Source organism: Oncorhynchus tshawytscha, linkage group LG09, assembly GCF_018296145.1.
Source record: "Oncorhynchus tshawytscha isolate Ot180627B linkage group LG09, Otsh_v2.0, whole genome shotgun sequence".
In the NCBI taxonomy this organism is placed as follows: domain Eukaryota; kingdom Metazoa; phylum Chordata; class Actinopteri; order Salmoniformes; family Salmonidae; genus Oncorhynchus; species Oncorhynchus tshawytscha.
The window spans coordinates 63,381,185-63,393,792 of NC_056437.1; positions in this window are offsets into that span (position 1 = coordinate 63,381,185).

A 12,608-nucleotide genomic window follows, 5' to 3' on the forward strand; every position below is an offset into this window, starting at 1 on the left:
AAATGAATATACAATCAGAAACGCCAGGCTTTTGAGCAGTTATTCAAACGACATAGGTTATTCACTGCAGTTTACAGCCCATACTAGAGTGTTGTACTCACTTGAAAACAATAACATTCATTACATTGTTGTTGTAGCCTAGGTGTAGGCTCCATTTCTTGTCCCTAAAAAACTGAAACAATAAGGTTGCTTTTCGAACTGGTACCCAGGGCTTGGTAGGGAGCGCACTCAGGGCAGCCTCAGGAGTGCACAGTGTAGGCTAACTATGATTTTGTTATCTGATAAACTTGTTTTCTTTCATTGTGTAAATTGACTGGAATATCCGCTGCAGTATTAAGCCTAATATTGACCTTATGAATTATGGGCTAATATGTATATGCTTCTAACTTAGGCTGTAGGCTACATCTCGAGCCTGACTGTCTTTGTTCCGTTGCGCAATAATGCACCTGGAGCCTCATTTATTAATCATGCTTAGGCACAAATCTGTACATAAACTAATTGTGAGATTTATCACTATGAACATTGGCTTGAGAGTGTGCATAAATTGACGCACAGCCATGACAATGCGTATGTACACTGCCAAGTGGTGGAATAAGGGAACTGCTTGTGAAGTGTAGAATGGGGAAAATACACAGAACAAAAAACATCAAGAACACCTGCTCTCTGCATGACAGACTGACTAGGTTAATCCAGGTGAACACTATGATCCTTTATTGATGTCAGTTAAATCCACTTCAATCAGTAGATAAAGGGTAGGAGACAGGTTTTTTAAGCCTTGAGACAATTGAGTCATGGATTGTGTATGTGTGCCATTCAGAGGGTGAATGGGCAAGACAAAAGATTTAAATGCCTTGGAACATGGTATGGTAGTAGGTGCCAGGCGCACCGGTTTGTGTCAGGAACCGCAACACTGCTGGAATTTTCATGCTCAACAGTTTCATCTATCGCCACCCAAAGGACATTCAGCCAATTTGACACAACTGTGGGAAGCATTAGAGTGAAAATAGGCCAGCATTCCCATGGAACACTTTCCACACCTTGTAGAATCCATGCCCCGAGGAATATTGGGAATACTCCGTATATGTTGAAAATATATGAAATTGTTGGAGTAATCATTTTTAAATTTCATTATCTCCATTGTGAATTCATGCAATTGACCACATTGGTGCATTTCTTACGATAACAATCCATATAAAGTATAGGTAATTTGTTAAATTTGAGGTAGGCCTAAGTGTGAAGGTGAAACCATTGTTGAAATACTATAAAAGCCTGAGATAATGGGAATGTTAATGAGTGATGGCTGATCTTGCTCTGTTGGAAGATTTGGCATGCGCTGCATTATACAGAGAGTGAGATTTTAGAGAAAGGTGGGACTTTGTCTGCAGAAAGTACAGATTGGCTCATCAGATAACATTTCCCAAAACCAATCGTATAGTATTTTTGTGAGGATTTAAGACCTAGTTTAAAAAGGCAAATGCATGCCATTACAGTGCACGTCTTAGTGCTATCCACTCTCAGGTTTTTGTCAATGGACACTTTTCAGCAGGAGCTTGCCGATCTGCATCTCACAGCACTTGATAAGACAATATTTTGGATGCAGTCATCAGCAAAATGAACAGTAACACAATTTCCATACACCATCACGCAACAGGTTGAACTTGAGGGGTTTTTCCTTTGCCATGATGCCATCAATTGGTTCCCAAATACGAACGGAGCAAAAGACAGCACCAACCACATTGCCATAAAATAACCATCCCAAAACGATTTCAACTATGTGAACAGAAAAGGCTTCACTCCATATGTGCAGGTGATACTGTAGTTTGTGATTTGTAAAATATGCTGCTGAATGTGGTTTCAAGGTGGCCTGGTGGAATGCAGAACAGCAATGTTGACCTATACAGGCCGGAGCTGTTGAGGATGAATGGCTTATTGGTCAGTGTTGTCTACTCATCTGTAGTATATTTTCCATTGCTAAAGCAATTTGAATTGTCCTAATGGTCCTCTCTTTGTAGCTATGTTTATTTTTTATTTTTACTGGGCAAGCCAAAACAGAGCGAGCCAAAAAAAATGTTTTGGTTGTACTCAATCTCTGACACTAGCACCTATTTCAGTTTCGGAAAAGTATTTTTTTTCGTAGCTTTTTTTGGTTGATCCGTTGTATTTTATGGTACGGCGTTATATATTCCCCACAGGTTAAAGGGATAATATATGGTTATTTAGGGGTGTTTCGAAATGCAAACAGCTAAGGTTGTGCACGAGCTCTGAGGCTGAGCACAATTGGTTGGATATTTATCAGTGGTTGTCTCCCAACGGGCACACAACGTCCTTTTGACGTCTTATTAAGCAATAAGGCCAGGGGAGGTGCGCAGAGTGCCTGGACACAGCCCTTAGCTGTGGTATATTGGCCATATATCACAAACCCCTGAGGAGCCTTATTGCTATTATAAACTGGTTACCAACAGGCCGGAGCCAACAGGCCGGAGACTGCATGTATTGTAGCTGGGGATTTTAACAAAGCTAACATGAGAACAAGACTTCCTAAATTCTATCAGCATATCGAATGCGTGACACGAGCTGGTAGCATTCTGAATCATTGCTACTCTAAGTTCCGTGATGCATACAAAGCCCTCCCCCGTCCTGCCTTTGGCAAATATGACCATGACTTAATTTTGTTGCTCCCAGCCTATAGACAGAAACTAAAACAGGAAACGCTCGTGCTCAGGTCTATCCAATGCTGATCTGACCAATCGGATTCCACGCTTCAAGATTGATTCGATCACGTAGACTGGGATATGTTCCGGATAGCCCCAGACAATAACATTGATGTATATGCTGACTTGGTGAGCGAGTTCATTAGCAAGTGCATCAGAGATGTCGTACCTGTGACTATTAAAACCTTTCCTAACCAGAAACTGTGGATTGATGGCAGCATTCGCACAAAACTGAAAGTGCGAACCACCGCTTTTAATCATGGCAAGGCGACTGGAAACATTACAGATTACAAACCGTGCAGCTATTCCCTCCACAAGGCAATCAAACAAGCAAAGCGTAAAAAGTAAAAGCCGGTTTTCGCTTTGTCATTATGGGGTATTGTGTGTAGATTGCTGAGGATTATTTTTTATGTAATCCATTTTAAAATAAGGCTGTGAAGTAACAAAATGTGACCCGATTCAGAAAAAATCTAGGCATATGTTGCAAGTCATGACTTACCAGCTAGTACAAGAGAGCCATTTGAACGTTAACTATTTTTAAAATTTTTATCAAAATGCGTTTTCTTTTTGGCAGAAATGCCTTCTCAATCATGTGAACTTTCATGTGCCTTAATATCAAATTTGTATGTCATCTGTAAATACGAATAAAATTGTTAAATTATGTTCCTAGTTGGTTTAGCCAGAGAAAAGGACAGCAACCTTCCCGCTAGCCATGATTGGCTAAGACAATGAGTGGGCTGGACATGCCTAGAAAAAAGTTTGGATTGGTCTGCCATATAGCACGCGTCTGTGTATTGGAGCTGGTCAGTATGTCGAATGCAGCTTTTTTATGTATCGTGTAGTCAAACTGCATAAACCTAATGTCAAGTTAAAGTGTACTGTTAGCTAGCTAACATTATGTGTATGCTCTCCACTTTCTGGAGAACTGAGTTTTTAAATCAGTGGAATTTGAGTATGATAGCTAAGGAGATGGAGAAAACACCTGTCTGGATTACATCTACAAACTAAGGGCAACCATGCATGGCATCCGACAGGAGACGTGTTCAATGTTGTATATGGGTAAGAGTCTAGCTAGCTATATTTTCAGATATTACACGTTTCTGATTTTGACAAAGTGGTTTCATTTCAAGTGTACTGTTAGCTGGCTGGGTTGAAAGCTAACGTAATGTGTATCATCTTAATCTTCATATCTCAGACACATTTATTTGACTAGTTATAGCCATTGAATCTGGTTGGCTAGCTACCTGCAGGGTAGTAACATCATGAGTTGGGATTATGGTCCATTTTTTAGCTAGCTAGCTATATGTCTTAACAAAAGAGTCCACTATGCAAGTGTAACCGATATGAAATGGCTAGCTAGTTAGCGGGGTGTGCTCTAATAGCGTTTCAATCGGTGACGTCACTCGCTCTGAGACCTTGAAGTAGTTGTTCACCTTGCAGAGGGCTGTGGCTTTGTGGCGCAATGGGTAACGATGCTTTGTGGTTGTTGATGTGTGCAGAGGGTCCCTGGCTCAAGCCCAGGTAGGGGTGAGGAGAGGGACATAAGCTACACAAGTATCCATTTCAATGGAATGTCACTGCAATTGTTGAGAAGTACTAGCAAGTAAATTCGCTCTGGCTATCTACTCCGATTTCAGACCACGGGTAAGATAGTGTAGCTAGCTACATATTCAGATATTACGTGTTTCTAATTTCAAGTTAGTGTACTGTGAGCGAGCTAGCTGGCTATGCGTTGGAATTCATTGTTTACCTAGCTAGCTATTTAGCTACATTTCTTAACAAGACTCATCTTAGTGTGCCAGAGCGCAGAATAACTGTTGAATTTTTAAACGTTCAACACCTGTTGAATACGTCCGGTGTCAGCAAATGTCAGCTACAAAGCGTAATTAAATTGTTGCCAGCAGCACAATTAGTCACCAACGCTCTGGATAACATGAACACAGCATGAACCAGCTCTGCTAGGGTGAGTAAAATGGTCAGAGTGGGGTGTTCCCTCATTTGTCTGGAAGTAGCTAGCCAATGTTAGCTTGGGTGCTTGACTGTCGTTGTGAGGTCAGAGCTTTCGGATCAACCCTTCTTATTGGCCAGAGCGTCCAGTGTGCGGACAATCAGACAGCACAGATGCAGTCAGCAACGCTCTGGATAACATAACAGCCTAACCAGCTCTGCTAGGGCGAGTAATGTTCAGTGTGCTGTTCTGTCTCTCAGATGTCTGGACGTAGCTGGCAAATTAGTACAGAACGCTCGGATCAACCATTAAAGAGATGGGTGGGGCTAAGGCTTAAGAGGGTGTGAACAATGTTGAATGGGTGTGGACTGAGAGCAAAATTGCAAGTTTGTTATAATACTTTTACTATCGAATAGAGGGTTCTTATAACTCTATTGTGTCTGTGTGAACTGAAAGTGGGCCTCTGTGAGAACACTGACAGGAGATTTACAATGTCTTTGGGGATACCGCATTCCAGAGCATGAATTAATGTTTCTGTTCTATATGGTACCAGGGAGAGATGACTCCAGGGCCAGACTCTGGTCTTTACACAATGAGATACTGTCCGCTGTGAATTATAAGTATCTTTCATACAAATCTTAACCTTGTGACCCATTCCATGCATCTGTTGGTTGTCATGAACATCCAGAAGGATGGACCTTGCTATAAAGTGCTGTGGCTCAAATCCGCTCGCTGAGTTCTCAGTGATCACCTCCAGGGGTGATTACCGACCAGCTCCATTACTGCAGTAATTAAATAATAAATTTTGATTGTTTTGAAGAAATCTAAAAGTCTCTCCTTTTTGATTACAATAATTCCACCAGAAGACAAAGGGCTCTCCAAAAGTTGTACCAAAAAATTGAAAGACTGTTTTCTCAGAAGTTTACAAGTTGATCAACTTTCAAAGAATAATTACTTTCCCATTGTTCTCTCAAACGCAGTGTATGATATACAATTTTGAAAAGTGTAGGGTAAAAACAAACTAAATGACCAGGCCTTACTTAATTTGGGAGCTCCCTTAACAGCTGGATCTGGGTACCTTTTTAGCTGCTCTCCCAAGGCACTTGGCTTAAAAAGCCTTTCAAAGGGAGAGATACATACATCATTGATAAACATGAAAAAAAACTTGGTAGCAGACATTCCATCAGTCGTATATAGAATTATACTTCAGACACATCAGATGATAGTGTCCCGTCAAGCTGAATAGGCACCTTCTAAAGTAAACAATCCCAGAGACCCTCTTGTAGTCATTGTCATTTTGACCTGTTGCATTGACATACAATTCTGAACAAACTGTCCGAGGGACATGAACTTCAAAATATAAAACCTGTTGTTGAGCAAATCTACTACGACCTTCAAAGTCAGTGCTGACTTATCAGCTCAATAATCGGTATTAAAAACATTTACTTGGATCTACTTCAATTCTGGACACAGTTCCATATAATGGAAACAGACTATTTTCGATGACATTACCTTCTTAATTAAATCCCTGGTGTTATCCAAAGTATGGAATTGAGTAATACATTAAGTCTTATTGAATTATTCATACTGTTATATAAATAATTCTAATATCGAGCACTACTAGCAGACCAACACTCTGGTTAAACCGGATGCCCTCAGATAACTCTGGGCCCAGTGTCCTCAGTCAAGTTTAGAGCCTACGTGCAATAACATGATTATCTGAAGGACACACAGCTGCCATCACGCAAATATACTCCCCTGTAAAACTACAAAGAGCAGCCTGCAACACTAACGAGCTTAGAAGTGCCAAGCTATCTCACTGACATTGAACCCTACATGCACTCCTGCATAAACAGGAAACACCTGAGCCTAAAGCAGACATTACCAATATCCACGGTTCCTGGACACACATACATCTCATGAAGCACTGTACACTCACACTCTACCCCCCCTACTGGTCGGGTGCCAAGAGCAAAGGACTTTACTGTGCACCAATGGGGCCCGCTCTGGCTAGAGCAAGGCCCGCCTCCAACTCTTCAGGACCAGTCAGAAGACCAACACGACGAGACTCCACCTACATTATTCTGTGTATACATTCTGCTGTAAACTCTGGCTGAGCAGCCTAATTATTCTGACTCCTCACAGAGTCACATTCCTTAGGTCCGTGCACGATAAACGGCAGGACAAGATAACTTTGACCAATAAACTGCCTTTTTGATACACCTGATTCCACTCTGTCCAGCGTCGTTGTTTTGCATTCCCTCTCCAGTATGAAACACCAACAATACCTCTGTCCCAAATTTCCCTACTGATTGAGTTCAGTGTGTACTGGCGTTTATCTATTGTTCCACAGGAAGCTTATCTATGACAAACACGAGAGCAGTGGACCAGGCATTGAAGAGCCTCTAATTTAACATTAATCTTCTTCCAATTACTAAGATATTGCATTATTTGAATGCTATGTGAAAGCCAATTACTATTCACTTGGTTAATTTCACTAGTCTCCATATCTGTTTCCTTCAACCGGGACTCCCTTCTTTCCAATAGCAAGACCTTCTCAATCTACCACTACTAATACACACGGATTACTCTCAAACCACATTCTGCTTTTCCCCCATTGCAAGGTGTAAAACAAAACAAATATGATAACTTTCTCCATATTGGAAGGCATTGTTTTCATTTTTGTATACCTTCAAAGGGTTAATCTATATTCATATTACCAATCTCTGTTGGATTCTCACTTTCTACTTCAATACTCATTAAATGTCTATTATCCTGCTTTGGAGGGATATATATGTATTCACTGGGCTGGCACTGTCCATCAGTCCCCTGTAGATGTCATGGTCCATAATAAGTCTATCTAGCAAGTTAACCTCTCTGCGCACGGAACCCGCTAGCGGGCTGAAATTCCACAACATACGGTGATCGCTACATAAATAGTCATATTAAACATTCATGAAAATACAAGTGTCTGACATGTATTGAAAGCCTAGAATCTTGCTAATCCAACTGCGTTGTCAGATTTAAAAAAGGATTTACTGCGAAAGAATACGATGCAATTACATAGAGAACATAGAGCCCCATAAAAATACATTTTTTATTTAACCAGCACAGGCGTAACATAATCACAAACTGCATTCAAATAAATCGTTTACCTTTGACGATCTTCGTCTGTTTGCAATTCCAATGCTCATTGTTACACAATGAATGATCTTTTGTTTGATAAAATCTGTTTTTATAGCCTAACACGAAACATTTTGTGAACCGCTTGTGTCGTGAATTCCGTCTCATTCCATTTTCGACGACACATTCCAGGTAAATAACCCACACAGAACGTGACTTTTCCAGTCATGTTTGGTTTCACTGCAATCAACTGGTTTGTTTGTAACACAATCAAACCTGATGGGCCATTACGCGGGACGTATTGACTGAAAGAAACCGATTTGAAGACAACAAGTTATGACATCATTGTGCACCAATGATTTGCCCGCCTTTTTGTTGATTGACTGTCTTTTAACCCAATGACCACTGATCGTCTTGAAATCTAGCTGGGTAGATAGCCAATGAGCTGAGGTAAACGGCAATACGCCATGTTTATGTGTTGCAAGACCAACCCATGTAGTAAGCTCCAGCGTAAAGTGAGTCATTCCTTATTGAAGTTTCATACCGGAAGGAGAAACACATATTACGCACTGCATTGTTTGGTAAACGCGCAGATTCCGCTGTTTATATATCAATCATTATGGCGACTAATTCAGGGAAAGCTAAATCTAAGTCTAGATATACAGATGTACACACAATTTTAGAATAAATTGATTGGGAAAGTGAGACAGAGATTGTTGTAGGACGATTCATTTAGCGATTGTGGAGGAATATTTTTTTGAACAGGAGAGGACATCGTTTTGGACCGGTAAGTTATCATGCTAATGCCCTTGTTTGAAATTAATAATATAAAATATTATTAGTGATTTTTGATTTTTTTTTAGAAGCAATATATAAACATGTAATGTCATGAAATGTGAGATGCGTGTGTCTGCCACCCCACCCCAACCCACATGAAATAGCCTATTTGAGGCTGTTGAGGAGAGGGCAGGACCACATCAATGGCCAAAGTGAAATGGAGACAGTAGATACAGCTGGTCTGTTGTAATATAATAAAGACAGTAGATCTAGCTGAAATGTCATAATATAAGAGACAGTAGATCTAGCAGAAAATAATAATATATTCAACCTAATATATTCAACCTTCAACTCTCTCTCTCTCTCTCTCTCTCTCTATATATATATATCTGTTTATTATACCTGTTGATCCAGGGCTCATATGTGAAACTATTCTAACTGAACATTTTCTTTCACAGTGACACTGACTCCGAATGGGAGTCTTATCCGGTGTCCTGTGAATTTAAGTATGCTCTCTCTAATTCTCTCTTTCTCTCTTTCTCGGAGGACCTGAGCTCTAGGACCATGCGTCAGGACTACCTGGCATGATGACTCCTTGCTGTCCCCAGTCCACCTGACCTTGCCGCTGTTCCAGTTTCAACTGTTCTGCCTGCGGCTATGGAACCCTAAACTGTTCATTTTTACTCTTGAGGTGCTGTCCTGTTGCACCCTCTACAACCACTGTGATCTCCACCCGGCACAGCCAGAAGAGGACTGGCCACCCCTCATAGCCTGATTCCTCTCTAGGTTATTGCCTTTCTAGGGAGTTTTTCCTAGCCACCGTGCTTCTACACCTGCTTTGCTTGCTGTTTGTGGTTTTAGGCTGGGGCTATATAAATTGATTTGATTTGAGAGAGGACTGAGGGTCTTCCAAATATTGAAAGTGTGTAAATAGTTACCCATGTTATTTTGTAAATGTATATACATATATTTTTTCATGTTTTTTAATCAATATTATTTTATTTTTTTGGGGGGGGGTGTGTTAGAATACCATTTTGGTATTTTGTATATAGTTATTTGTTTCAAAATGTATACCTTCACCAATTTGGCCACTTGGATACATTTGTGCTACTTGTGTGGGACACCTGGGTCACTTCATGATAAATGTCATGTAAGCACACTCATTTTGGAACTTTGCACAAGTACTGTTGCCCTCTTATATTTTTCACTGAAATTGTCCCCATCATCCTATCTGAATGTTTGTTTTATCTTGTTCATTTTAAGGATGATGATTACAAAAATAAAAAAATGTATGTTTTTTTTTCATTGTTTAATCTAAACCAGATCTATTGTGTTATATTCTCCTACATTCAATTCACATGTACACTAACTTCAGAGTGTTTTCTTTCAAATGGTACCAAGAATATGCATATCCTTGGTTCTGTGCCTGAGATACAGGCTGTTATATTTGGGTATGTATTCAGGCGGACATTGCACAAAGTAGGGTTGGAGCTGTAAGAGGTTAAACAGTTGAGTAGATGAATAAATAGAACCAATGATTTTCTTTATTCAACAGGGTATGGGGGTTATTTAATGTATTAACAGGGTGGAAGAAATCTCATAAGTGTTTTATTGTTTAGGGGTAAGTCAAGTCCCATACAATGCTTTAACCTTATCTTTTTCAAATTATCCATAAAGAGGACAACTCTGACCATTCCTCAGAATACTTTTTACACCATTTACATACATCTATGTGTGGGTGTGCAAGTTGTATATTATTATTTTTTAATTGTTACTTCATCAGATCATCATATTAACCCATTATAGTCAATATTATCTTTATCTTACTATCTCTAGTAACCCATTATACATTTGTGTTCAGCCCTTTCCCATCTCAGCTGTTATCCTCAATGGCTTCTCCTGTCAGTGCTCACTACCTGTAGATCGATGGGCGGCGGTGGACAGAAACCCTAGATAACGTTATAGATCTAAAAACTAAGCTCATAGAACTCGCTGGGGTATCAATTCTTTCACCCACTCAGTAATCCTCTTTCACACTGGAGCTAGTCTCCTGACAGCTCTCATTCACTCAGTAATTTATAGCTAAATTTCAATCTTATAACATTTTCAATCAACCATATTTCAATGTTATTCAAATTTCAATCAGATTAATATCCACATTTCAATCTTAATAGTACTAATTTCAATCCATTTATTGTCCAAATTTCAATCAGATTATTATCCATATTTCCATCTTGTTATCCAAATTTCAATCAGTTTAATATGTCATCTGACAATCACAACTTTCACATCCACATTCACTTAGATTACCAAGTGTGTTTGGGAATAGTACTAACATATTACCCATATGCATCTTCAACGATTCTCTTGTTACTTGCTATGCACCATATGTATCTCCTATACATATTTAATAACACCACATATTCAAAAACCCTTATTTGTAGTGGCTGCAGACCACGTAGACATTTCTTATGAATGCCTACAGACAGTGGTCAGCGGGGCTTTCCATGGTACCGTTACGCCCTCGCTCTAGTCTTCTCATAAAATTAGTGAATAGCCTTCTCTCTATAAGATTATGGGTACATATTTAGGCATTACTCACCTTGATTTAATTGATCATTTATTTTTTATTTTTTATACAGATTCAAACAAAATTGACTTACTGAAATCAGTTGCTGTCCCTCAATTGTTCGCGGATGATGTCTCCTTCTGGGCAGCTCACAGTAAGGGTCTGGTCTGGGTGGGTCTTGTCGTCTTTTGGTCAGACAGGAATTTGCCTCACGCTTCATAAAATGCGCCACCAGTTTTTCTCGCAGACCCCCACTGACCCCCAATCAATCATCCTGTTCGTTGACACCAAATTGTTGTGGAAATTCTTCCACAGGGACACTCAGTCAATCTTGTATGAATCATTGTTTATTGTCAGTGCACTGGAGAGGTTCCAACCAACTCAATGCACCATATGTACACATGTCGATCAGGAGCTCTAACGGGGCAGTCCTGTTAGTCCCCTTATATACTAACAAGTTATATTTGCATGATTCATATTATTCTTCATTCATAATTAATGTTTGCTTCGCGCATGTGACAGACCAATACCTCACAAGGCTTCTCTCTAAGCTGAGACCTTGAAACTGAGATATCCCTTTTTCTAAATAAGGTTTTGGGCGTACTGCCAAATTGCAGATACTGATAGTGAGGATTCGTTCAGTCACTTGCAGGAACAGAGAAATGGGTTTTTAGAAAAGCACGAAGATAACATTTTCCATCACACTACTCAAACTGTCTCCTGCAGAGAGGAACTATGACGTCGGCAACTGGGAGCACTTGGCTGTGAAGTTGGCATTAGAGGAGTGGAGACACTGGCTGGAGGGCGCCAAGGACATTTCTCATCCTCACTAACCATCGGAACCTGGAGTACATACTGACAGTGAGGCGGCTAAACCTGCTCCAAGCAAGGTGGGCCCTATTCTTCACTAGATTTGAGTTCACCTTGTAATATCACCCAGGTTCAAAGAACATCAAAGCCATGTCACATCTCTATGATTTGGGAAAGGTTCCTGTCCTGAGTGCACCCATCATTCCGCCCTCCCGAGTTGTTGCCACCATGCTTTGGGACAAAGATGTGGACATAAGCCAGGCTCTGGAGAGAGAACCCACACCTGCTACCTGTCCTCCAGAGCACACCTACGTTCCCATTGGGATAAGGGATCGGCTGTTGACCTGGGCGCACACATCTCTCATTGCTGGACACCCAGGTATCACCTGCACTATTCAATCTGGTACTGGTGGCCCGACTTGGCACAGGACATCACTCGCTATGTCAACTCCTGCTCCGAATGGGCCCAAACTAAATCTCCCTGGCATGCTCCAGCAGGGACACTCCTTCCCCTCCCCATGCCTCAGCGTCCTTGGTCTGTCCATTCATTTCGTCACTGATCTCCCCTCTTCTGATACTTTCACTACTATTAAGGTTGTTGTGGACAGATTCTCTAAATCCTGCCATTTTATCCTTCTCTCTGGTCATCCTATCGCTCTCCGGGTCACTG